This window comes from Mixophyes fleayi, chromosome 2 (assembly GCF_038048845.1).
Source record: "Mixophyes fleayi isolate aMixFle1 chromosome 2, aMixFle1.hap1, whole genome shotgun sequence".
NCBI lineage: Eukaryota > Metazoa > Chordata > Amphibia > Anura > Limnodynastidae > Mixophyes > Mixophyes fleayi.
In genome coordinates, this window is record NC_134403.1 from 73,828,218 (window position 1) to 73,841,104 (window position 12,887).

Sequence of the window (12,887 nt, forward strand, 5' to 3'; positions counted from 1 at the left end):
ATCAAGACTAGAGATGATCAGGCTCGGATATCTGAAATCCGAGCCCACCCGAACGTTGGCGATCTGAGCCGGATCCGAGACAGATCCAGGTATTCCCGCCAATTGCAAAACTGAAACCGAGGTTCTGAGTCATAATTCCGCTGTCGGATCTCGCGATACTCGTATTCTATAAATTCCCCGCTAGCCGCCGCCATCTTCACTCGGGCATTGATCAGGGTAGAGGGAGGTTGTGTTAGGTGGTCCTCTGTCCTGCTATATCTCGTACTGTGCTGTGCTGTTCAGTTCTGTGCTGTGCTGTGTTCTGCTCAGTCCAGTGGTGCTGTGTCCTGTGCTCTGTCCTTCTGAGTTCAGTGGTGCTGCTGGGTCCTGTGCTGTGTCCTGTTCAGTCCAGTGGTGCTTTGTCCTGTGCTCTGTCCTTCTAAGGGCATTGTTATTTCCCCATTATTCCCAAGTTATAAAAAATTTTAAAAAAAGTTATAAAAAAAAAAAAAATAATAATTATAAAAAAAAGAAATTAAAAAAAAATATCCAAAAACAATCCTGCAGTATAAGTCCATTGGTACTGCAATATTACAAAGTTCACTGATTCTGCAGTGTAAGTCCATTGGTACTGCTATATTACAAAGTTCACTGATTCAGCAGTATAAGTCCAGTGGTACTGCTATATTACAAAGTTCACTGATTCAGCAGTATAAGTCCAGTGGTTCTGCAATATTACAAAGTTCACTGATTCTGCAGTATAAATCCATTGGTACTGCTATATTACAAAGTTCACTGATTCAGCAGTATAAGTCCAGTGGTACTGCAATATTACAAAGTTCACTGATTCTGCAGTATAAGTCCATTGGTACTGCTATATTACAAAGTTCACTAATTCAGCAGTATAATTCCAGTGGTACTGCTATATTACAAAGTTCACTGATTCAGCAGTATAAGTCCATTGGTACTGCTATATTACAAAGTTCACTGATTCAGCAGTAGAAGTCCAGTGGTACTGCTATATTACAAAGTTCACTGATTCAGCAGTATAAGTCCAGTGGTACTCTCCTGTGCCGCATATAATTTTTAAAGGCTTTGCCGAGTGTGTGTGGCTTAGGGGTACGCTCTCTTGTGCTACATATAATGGAAAACAAAAATTTGGAGGATAAAGTAGGAAAAGATCAAGACTAGAGATGATCGGGCTCGGATATCTGAAATCCGAGCCCACCCGAACGTTGGCGATCTGAGCCGGATCCGAGACAGATCCAGGTATTCCCGCCAATTGCAAAACTGAAACCGAGGCTCTGAGTCATAATTCCGCTGTCGGATCTCGCGATACTCGTATTCTATAAATTCCCCGCTAGCCGCCGCCATCTTCACTCGGGCATTGATCAGGGTAGAGGGAGGTTGTGTTAGGTGGTCCTCTGTCCTGCTATATCTCGTACTGTGCTGTGCTGTTCAGTTCTGTGCTGTGCTGTGTTCTGCTCAGTCCAGTGGTGCTGTGTCCTGTGCTCTGTCCTTCTGAGTTCAGTGGTGCTGCTGGGTCCTGTGCTGTGTCCTGTTCAGTCCAGTGGTGCTTTGTCCTGTGCTCTGTCCTTCTAAGGGCATTGTTATTTCCCCATTATTCCCAAGTTATAAAAAATTTTAAAAAAAGTTATAAAAAAAATAAAAATAATAATTATAAAAAAAAGAAATTAAAAAAAAATATCCAAAAACAATCCTGCAGTATAAGTCCATTGGTACTGCAATATTACAAAGTTCACTGATTCTGCAGTATAAGTCCATTGGTACTGCTATATTACAAAGTTCACTGATTCAGCAGTATAAGTCCATTGGTACTGCTATATTACAAAGTTCACTGATTCAGCAGTATAAGTCCAGTGGTACTGCTATATTACAAAGTTCACTGATTCAGCAGTATAAGTCCAGTGGTACTCTCCTGTGCCGCATATAATTTTTAAAGGCTTTGCCGAGTGTGTGTGGCTTAGGGGTACGCTCTCTTGTGCTACATATAATGGAAAACAAAAATTTGGAGGATAAAGTAGGGAAAGATCAAGACCCACTTCCTCCTAATGCTGAAGCTGCTGCCACTAGTCATGACATAGAAGATGAAATGCCATCAACGTCGTCTGGCAAGCCCGATGCCCAATCTCCTAGTACAGGGCATGTAAAATCCAAAAAGCCCAAGTTCTCAAAAAGTAGCAAAAAGAGAAACTTAAAATCATCTGAGGAGAAATGTAAAGTTGGCAATATGCCATTTACGACACGTAGTGGCAAGGAACGGCTTAGGCCCTGGCCCGTGTTCTTGACTAGTGGTCCAGTTTATAAGTTATAAACGCTACACTTGAAAGCTTGAGCCTTTAAATGAAAAACTCACTCTTCATTGCACGAATATTTGCAACAGGGACAGTTTTTTTGTTAACAAAGTCAACAAATAACACTTCGACCCTGTCTGTCTTTCACATACTTGATGGGATCTCAATGATGAATGCTCTGTACCATGGTCGTCTAAAACAAGAGGTATTGACGTGCTTGAACTACTGTAGTGTTTATAACTTATAAACACTACACTTGAAAGCTTGAGCCTTTAAATGAAAAAGTCACTCTTCATTGCACGAATATTTGCAACAGGGACAATTTTTGGGTTAACAAAGTCAACAAATAACACTTCGACCCTGTCTGTCTTTCACATACTTGATGGGATCTCAATGATGAATGCTCTGTACCATGGTCGTCTAAAACAAGAGTTATTGACGTGCTATAACTACTGTAGTTTTTATAAATTATAAACAGTACACTTGAAAGTTGGAGGAGGTATTGTGGCCCCGGTACCAAATTGGGTACCGGGGCCACTCCACTATGCAGTCCAGATAGAGGCGTATCAGATATTAAACAACGTTGACTGTTGCTGCCAAATCATAAATTAATGAAAATGACCTGTCATCGTCAAAAACAAGAGGTATTGACACGCTCGAACTACACCCTGTATATGCTGCAGAGGATGTAGGAGCAGGCAGCTGTGCAGTGGAATTCAGACCATTTGAAGGTGGAGGTATTGTGGCCCCGGTACCAAATTGTGTAACGGGACCACTGCACTATGCAGTCCAGAAAGCTACCTCGGTGAAACGTTTTGGACTAAAAACAATATTGTGATTTGTTCAGAATAGACTGGGAATTAGTGGAATTGATTGTTATTGAATGTTATTGAGGTTAATAATAGCGTAGGAGTGAATATAAACCAAAAAACTGGATTTTAACACTTTTTATGTTTTTTTCAAAATAAATCCGAATCAAAAACCTTAAATCCGAACCAAAACCTTTTGTCAGGTGTTTTGCGAAACAAATCCGAACCCAAAACCTCAAGCAAATCCGAATCCAAAACACAAAACACGAGACACCAAAAGTGGCCGGTGCACATCCCTAATCAAGACCCACTTCCTCCTAATGCTGAAGCTGCTGCCACTAGTCATGACATAGACGATGAAATGCCATCAACGTCGTCTGGCAAGCCCGATGCCCAATCTCCTAGTACAGGGCATGTAAAATCCAAAAAGTCCAAGTTCGACGCTTCAACGCTGTCTGTCTTTCACATACTTGATGGGATCTCAATGATGAATGCTCTGTACCATGGTCATCTAAAACAAGAGTTATTGACGTGCTATAACTACTGTCGTTTTTATAAATGATGAACACTACACTTGAAAGTTGGAGGAGGTATTGTGGCCCCGATACCAAATTGGGTACCGGGGCCACTCCACTATGCAGTCCAGATAGAGGCGTATCAGATATTAAACAACATTGACTGTTGCTGCCAAATCATAAATTAATGAAAATGACCTGTCATCGTCAAAAACAAGAGGTATTGACACGCTCGAACTACACCCTGTATATGCTGCAGAGGATGTAGGAGCAGGCAGCTGTGCAGTGGAATTCAGACCATTTGAAGGCGGGGGTATTGTGGCCCCGGTACCAAATTGTGTACCGGGACCACTGCACTATGCAGTCCAGAAAGCTACCTCGGTGAAACGTTTTGGACTAAAAACTATATTGTGAGGTGTGAGGTGTTCAGAATAGACTGGAAATTAGTGTAAATGATTGTTATTGAATTGTCACTCACCGGACTGTGAGTGCCATTTCCCGTGTGTTCAGGAACCGTGGCCGTCCGCCATCATGAGGGTCTGCGCATGTGCAGCCCTTATCAAGCCTTCAATACCTGTTGCTTTTAATTGATTGGATGATCAGGCAACCCTCCCTATTTAAACCACCTGTGATCATTACCTGGTTGCCTGATCTTGGAGTCTCATTCCCCATGAGCCTCTGAAGGTGTTCCTGTGTTCCTCGTGTATTCAGCTTCTGCTGATTCCTGTTTACTGCTATTGTGGTTGCCAGACCACTTCAACTCTCCTGAGTTCATCGTGCCTGCACTCAGCTGATTCCTATACGCTGCCTCCATTTCTACTACAGAGTTCCTGCTCACTTCAACTCTCCTGTGTTCATCGTGCCTGCACTCAGCTGATTCCTATCCGCTGCCTCCGTTACTACTAAAGAGTTCCTGCTCACTTCAACTCTCCTGTGTTCATCGTGCCTGCACTCAGCTGATTCCTATCCGCTGCCTCCATTACTACTTCAGAGTTCCTGATTGTCTCAACTCTCCTGTGTTTATCGTGTCAGCTCTCCGCTGCCTCCGTTACCACTACTACTGGATACCAGACCGCCTCAACTCTCCCGTGTTCATCATGTTTCCAGTTTCACTTACTACTGCTTCCTGAGTATTGCCTCTTTGATTCTGGATTACCTGCCGTGCGCTACACCAACCTGATTACCGCTTCCACCCTCCAGTGGTCTCTCCTCCTGCCGGCCTTCAGGTATCCCTGCACGTCGCTCTGACAGCCTGCTCTCCTGAACCGCGGTATGCATACTTTCCATTGACTTTGCTTTTGTATTGCATATCCATCTGGACTGAATTGTGTTCTTCTCCGGAGCCTCCTATCCACTGAAGCTATTGTTACCATTGACTTTGTTTTCTATTGCCTGGATTGCTATTGTGACTTTGTATACTTCAAGCAGCGCTGGTCAGTTATTGTTGTATTGTGGATATCATTGTGGGATCAAGTTCTGTGTGCCCTGTGTATACTCTGCTTTACATTCATCTTCTCGTGCCCCTCCTCACATATATATAACAGTGGTACAACTTGCTGACGCAGACCACTGACTCCTGTTCCCTGTGACACCCGTTTCAAGTATCCTCTCACATAGCAGTGGTACAACTTGCTACATGCAGACCACTGACTTCCCCGTTACCTACCTTCACCTGGATTCCATTCCTTCACTATAGACAGTGGTACAACTTGCTATACGCAGACCGCTGACTCTCACTACCTCCTCGCTACTCCTGGACATTCCTCCTCACTATAGCAGTGGTACAACTTGCTATACGCAGACCACTGACTCTCCTCACGTTTCCTTGTCCATCTGGATCCTCGTGTACCTTCATCTACTCATTACCAGTTGCTGCTAGTCATAGACTTTCCTTGAGCATTCTCTCACCATCTGCTGTTTCTCCTGTTCCGTTGTCACCCTGCTACCAGAGAACCATAATACCAGCTATATTACTCTGGTAAGTCCATCATCTGGTGATATCCTGGGCAAAGACTCCTAGTGCCCGTGACATGAATGTTATTGAGGTTAATAATAGCGTAGGAGTGAAAATAAACCAAAAAACTGGATTTTAACACTTTTTATGTTTTTTTCAAAATAAATCCGAATCCAAAACCTTAAATCCGAACCAAAACCTTTCGTCAGGTGTTTTGCAAAACAAATCCGAACCCAAAACCTCAAGCAAATCCAAATCCAAAACACAAAACACGAGACACCAAAAGTGGCCGGTGCACATCCCTAATTAGAACTAATAGGCTAAGTATTCAATATATGAAATATATATGAAAGTTTGCACATATATGGGTAATTTTAGCAAGCATATAGGAAATCGTTTTTCTCAATTCACACACTTAGCTTTATCCAAACTGTGTTAAGAGAAAGGCAGAATCTCACAGTAAAATTTACAACCTGCTACTTCTCAGCTGCAGTATAAATTACTCTAGGAGAGCATGTACAGTTGGGTATAGAAAGTTTGTTCTGTCCAAGCCAGTTGTGACACAAGGAGAAAATACAATGGTGTTTAGGATTTCCAGCTCTTGTCATACGATCACCTCACTTAAGATGTTTGTGTGCTAGAGAATGAAGAATATCGAGGAACTCTACTTCAAAATAGGTTGATCCCTGCTGGCTTAGGTTCTCCTCTCCTTCCGTCTCTGCTCCGATGCACTGCAGGAAACAGGGGGCGCCTCCAATGATACCACCTCGCCAGCCGCAGAAGGCTGCCTGTTACCACCTGACCACTCCGACTCTGCACCTCAGCTCTCCCTGAGTAGCCTCTGTTCAACCTCCACTGCCAGACCAGGACCCTCCAGTGCGTCCCCTGGGTGTTCACCTGCACCTCCCGCCACGCACCTTCTCTCCGGCTGGTCACCACCTCCTTCTGCTTGGCTGGATGCTCATCTCGCACCTGTCGCCTCTCTTCTTCTGTCTCAGCCCTTCAGTTTTTGCGCCTTTTCCTCCGTCGGGCCTCTGTCTCACTCCACAGAGGAGGTTGGAAGGGTAACCCCAGCTTCCACTCAATGATCTTTTTAAGGGGCAATCAGGTTCTTCCCCACACTGGTGTTATATGATCAGGCCAGACCAGGATTTCTACGGGGTAACCTGGTTGGTCTGCAGTGGCAAAAGGTTTGGATCGGTTAAATCATTTGTTAGAGGATGCAAGACATTTGCCTAAGAGCAAAAGACATAGTTCATCAGATTTGTTTTTTCTCTTGCCTGACTCAGAGGGATCCTCTGAGAAAGAAGGTAAATTGTTAGAGGATTCTGATCCCTCATTAGTGGAATCAGAGGACAGTGCTAGATATCGGTATGGACGATCTGGTTAAAGCAGTACGTCAGACCTTGGGTTTTGTAGACGTCGAAAAGACCGAACTCTGTTTAAAAAGGTCTCAAGACAGGCGATTCGTTTTCCTCCCTCTGCAGAGTTGAGAGAGATTGCAGAGGCTTCCTGGAAGCAACCAGACAAAAAGTTTGCTATGCCTAAAAGGTATGGGTCTTTATATCCTCTGCAGGAGGAGGATATGATTCGCTGAGAACAGGTGGTGAAGGTAGATACTTCAGTGGTGAGGTTAGTCCGCCAGACTACATTGCCGGTACCAGGCGCAGCTTCGTTACAGGATCCAACTGATCGTAAGTTTGAATCTTTTTTGAAGTCAGTCTTTACAGCTGCTGGTACAAAGTTTAGACAGGTGGTAGGAGACAATTTCTTTAGGGAAGATCATCTTCATCCTCCTCTTCTAGACACCCCTCCTCCAAGCTTCCGATTAAACCGGCAGCTTGACCCCCTCCCTCCTCTGTTGACGGCGGGGGGAGGGGGGGTGGGAGGGCGTCTGCTACTGTTCAGAGACCAGTGGGCAGAATCATCGGGGGACAGATGGATTCAGGGAATAATGATCAGAGGTTATATGAAAGATTTGGTGGGGCCAGCTCCTCACAGGTTTTTTGTAACAAGTTTGCCTCACCATCCATACAAAAGACAGGCAATGCTTCAATGTGTCGATTCGCTTCTTTCACAGGGGTTTATTGTAGAGGTTCCAGAGGATCAAAGGAGGCAAGGGTTTTATTCCAACCTCTTTTTGGTCCAAAAGCTGGATGGCTCGTTCAGGCCAGTATTGAACCTCAAACAGTTAAATCTTCACCTGCGGGTAGACTCTTTTCGGATGGAATCTCTGAGGTCGGTCATCAACGGTCTGGAGGCGGGTGAATTCATGGTGTCGATAGACATCAAGGACGCCTACCTCCATGTTCCAATCTGGAAGGGGCATCAGCCTCTTCTCAGATTCACGGCGGGATCGAACCACTATCAGTTCAGAGCTCTTCCATTCGGGCTTGCAACAGCCCCGAGGGTGTTTACAAAGAATATGGCGATAATGGCGGCCTTTCTTCATGCCAGAGGGGTGCAAATAGTGCCCTATCTGGACAATTTGTTAATAAAAGCTGCGTCAGCAAAATTGTTGGAACAGCATCTTCAATTTAACATTCAGGTTCTGGAGAGACATGGATGGCTCCTGAACCACCAGAAGTCACAGTTGATACCTCAAAGGATGTCATTCCTGGGACTAATAATGGACACAGCATATCAAAGGGTTTTTCTTCCATCAAACAAAATCTCTGCAAGAAGTGACGAACAGGGTGCCGTCCTGCAGGAGGCCATCGGTCCTGCTGTGTATGAAACTGTTAGAAAAGATGGTGGCGTCTTTCAAGACTATCCCTTTCGGCAGAATTCACTCTTAGGGGCATATTCAATTAGCTTTCCGGTTCGCGGTAACGCGCGTTACCGCGAATCCTGCGCACTATTGCCATTAATACGGTACCGCATTAACGCTGATTTTCGTACGCAACCCTATGGGCTGCGAACGAAAATCCACGTTATTGCGGTACCGTGTATTGACTACGCGGCCCATTCCGGCGCGAACCGGAAAGCTAATTGAATATGCCCCTTAGTGTTTTCAGTGGGATATGTTGAAGAAATGGACAGGGTCCCATCTGAAATTAGATCGTCAACTGGTACTGTTATCCTCAGAGGCGAGAGTCTCTCAGATGGTGGCTAGTGAGTGACAATCTGATAAGAGGCAGGTCATTTGCTCCATGGTCTTGGATCTTAGTATCCACAGACGCTAATCTCAGAGGGTGGAGAGCAGTGGCCCTTCACCTGGGACTACAGGGACGGAGGTCAGTGCAGGAGTGTGCTCTTCACATAAATGTTCTAAAACTAATGGCCATGTTGAGGGCATTGCAGGGGGCACAGCATGTCCTTCAGGGTCTGCCGATTCGTATTCAGTCCGACAATGCTACGGCAGTGTCATACATAAACAGACAGGGAGGTACCAAGAGTGCAGGAGTAATGGAAGTAACATTTCAGATTTTAGCTTGGGCCGAAAGTTACGTTCCTGCTCTGTCAGCAGTCTTTATTCCAGGAATTCAGAACTGGCAAGCGGACTATCTAAGCCAGCACAAAGTTGTGCCGGGAGAGTGGCCTCTTCATCCGGAAGTTTTTCAATTGTTGGTAGACAAGTGGGGACTTCTGGATCGAGACCTGATGGCGTTGTGTCTCAACAGGAAGGTTCCAGAGTTTTGCGCAAGGGCAAGAGATCCTCTGGCAGTAGCAGTGGATGTGTTAACAATGCCATGGGAATTCAGGTTAGGTCACCTGTTTCCTCCCATATCAATGATTCCCAGGATTCTTTGGAGAGTCAAGCAGGGAGGTCGGCCAAGAAGAGTCTGGTTTCCAGAAATTCTTCCTATGACGGTAGGTCCGGGTCTTCGGTTACCGTTGCGGAAAGATCTGCTAATTCAGGGACCATTCTTCATCGGGATTTAGCCCGGCTGAATTTAATGGCATGGCTTTTGAAGCCAGTCTGTGGAAATCCAGGGGATTCTCTTCGAGGGTAGTTGATTCTCTCATCAAAGCTAGGAAGCCAGTTTCGGCTCGTCTGTACCACCATATATGGCATACATATATAAAATGGTGTAGAAATAAGGCCTGCAGTTCAGAGTCATTTCATCTTGCTAGGTTTCTTTCTATTCTACAAGATGGCTTGGATGGAGGTCTTCGATTAGGATCTCTAAAGGTTCAGGTGTCGGCACTCTCTGTGTATTTTCACAGACGTTTGGCTGAGATTCCGGATGTGAAGACTTACAGGGAGTTCTTCATATCCAACCTCCCTATGTTCCACCAGTGGCTCCTTGGGATCTTGATTTGGTCCTTAATATGCTGCAGGAGCCTCCATTCAAACCGTTACAATCAGCAGAGTTACGTTTCCTAACTTGGAAAGTGTTTTTTTTCTTGCTATTGCCTCAGCTCAGAGGGTGTCGGAGCTGGGGGTCAGCCCTATCTGGTCTTTCATAATGATAGAGCGGTTCTAAGAACGATTCCATCATTCCTTCCTAAGGAGATAGTGGTTCCGGTGTTCACAGAGGATCCTCAGGGATCTGGAACAGGGAACATGAAATTTTTGGATGTGGTCAGGGCACTAGGAATTTATGTCAAGAGAACGGAAAAGATTCGTACGACAGATTCTTTTTTTATCCTGTTTGATTTCTCAAGACGGGGTTGGCCAGAGTCTAAGCAATCTATTGCTAGGTGGCTTACCCTGACTATTAAGCAGGCTTATGTCAGTGCTAACCGTCTTGTACCAGAGCGTATTGTTTCCCATTCTACCCGTTCTGTAGGTGTGTCTTGGGCTGCGCGGAATGGGGCCTCAGCGGATCAATTATGCAGAGCAGCTACCTGGTCCTCGGTCCATACTTTCACGAAATTTTACCAATTCAATGTGTTTGCATCATCTGACGCCTCATTTGGCCGTAGTGCTTTACGTGCTGGGCTATCAGAGCGGTCCCACCCTTCAAGGAGGCTGGTTTAGTAGGTCTCCATGGTTAATCAGTGTCCCCCGGATGGATGAAAGAGAAAAGAGGATTTATACATACAATAAATCAGTTTCTCTGATTCCATCTGGAGGACACTGCGTTCCCTCCCTTCTGCTTTCTTCTGTGTGTTCTTCGTTGATTGGCCTATCTTCTTGGGGCTTTTTAATCAAACTGAGTTCCGATGGGGGTTGGCAGGGGAAGTGGCCTGTCGGCAGCTTGGAAATTCACTATTTAGGTAACAAACTCCTCCTACCCTACTCAACCCATGGTTAAGCAGTTTCCCCCAGATGGAATCAGAGAAACCGATTTATCGTAAGTACAGTCAAGTCCATAAATATTGGGACATCGACACAATTCTCATATTTTGGGCTCTATACACCACCACAATGGATTTAAAATGAAACTAACAAGATGTGCTTTAACTGCAGACTTTCAGCTTTAATATGAGGGTATTTACATCCAAATCAGGTGAGGAATTACAACGGTTTCTATATGTGCCTCACACTTTTTAAGGGACCAAAAGTAATGGGACAATCGACTCAAAACCTATTTCATGGACATGTGTGGGCTATTCCCTCGTTATTTCATAATAATTTAAGCAGGTAAAAGGTCTGGAGTTGATTCTAGGTGTGACATTTGCATATGGAATCTGTTGCTGTCGACTCTCAATATGAAATCCAAAGAGCTGTCACTATCAGTGAAGCAAGCCATCATTAGGCTTAAAAATCAAAACAAACCCATCAGAGAGATAGCAAAAACATTAGGTGTGGCCAAATCAACCATTTGGAGCATTCTTAAAAAGAAAGAATGCACCGGAGAGCTCAGCAACACCAAAAGACCTGGAAGACCACGGAAAACAATTGTGGTGGATGACAGAAGAATTTTTTCCCTGGTGAAGAAAAACCCCTTCACAACAGTTGGCCAAATCAAGAACACTCTCCAGGAGGTAGGTGTATATGTGTCAAAGTCAACAATCAAGAGAAGACTTCACAAGAGTGAATATAGAGGGTTCACCACAAGATGTAACCCATTTGTGAGCCACAAAAACAGGAAGACCATATTAGAGTTTGGCAAACAACACCTGCAAAAGCCATTACAGTTTTGGAACAACATCCTATGGACAGATAAGACAAAGATCAACTTGTACCAGAGTGATGGGGAAAGAAGAGTATAGAGAAGGAAAGGAACTGCTCATGATCCAAAACATATCACCTCATCGGTAAAGCATGGTGGTGGTAGTGTCATGTCGTGGCCATGTATGGCTGCCAATGGAACTGGTTCCCTTGTATTTATTGATGTGACTGCTGACAAAAGCAGCAGGATGAATTCTGAAGTGTTTTTCGGGCAATATTATCTGCTCATATTCAGTCAAATGCTTCAGAACTCATTGGACGTTGCAGATGGACAATGACCCGAAGCATACTGCAAAAGCAACCAAAGAGTTTTTTAAGGCTAACAAGTGGAATGTTCACCTGATTTGGATGTAAATTCCCTCAAATTAAAGCTGAAAGTCTGCAGTTAAAGCACTTCTTGTTTGTTTCATTTCAAATTCATTGTGGTGGTGTATTGAGCCCAAAATATGAGAATTGTGTCGATGTCCCAATATTTATGGACTTGACTGTATAAATCCTCTTTTTGGGATACAGCTCATTGTCATGGCAAAGAGGGAAATTAATTGCAATTCATCTGATCACACTTCATGACATTCTAGTTTATATGCAAATTGCCATCATGAAAACTGAGGCAGTAGACTTTTGACCATGATGGTATACAGTATGTAGTCACCATTATATGTTCATTCTGCTCTAGAAAGGCTACAAATCCCACTGCACTGCAAAAGAGAAGGCAATGCTGGTGATAGCCACTCAGCAGTGTTTATTCATATTTTAAACAGTCTACTCTATAGGCTGGATTCTGAACCTGTGCTTCACTCAATGTATCTCATTGTATCCTCTTTTTAGAACACTGTGGTTTCCTGGTCAAAAAATTGTGGTGTTTTAAAATGCCAATGTGAAAACTAGCTTGGAATTACTAATTTCCGAGGCAGCTATTAATATAATAACAATGCATTTTCCAACTACACAGCATTGCATCCTGTCATCATATGCCAGTGGTAGTCATATTAATGACTACCCCTATACCGACATCAACTAAACCTACAAAAAAATGACGATATCAAGAATGCCTATAAAATGAAAATGATGAATTACAATAAAAATGATATTGTAGATCCTCGACATCCTTCCGCTACATACTGATTGCTGTCATTACCGGCACTTTCAATTTACGTCACTGAACATACCGACAGTTATATCTCTGTATTTAAAGCACCAATGCCAGGACCCCATGACTTTAATATCTCATTTAAAAGTTAGGGTTAGGCA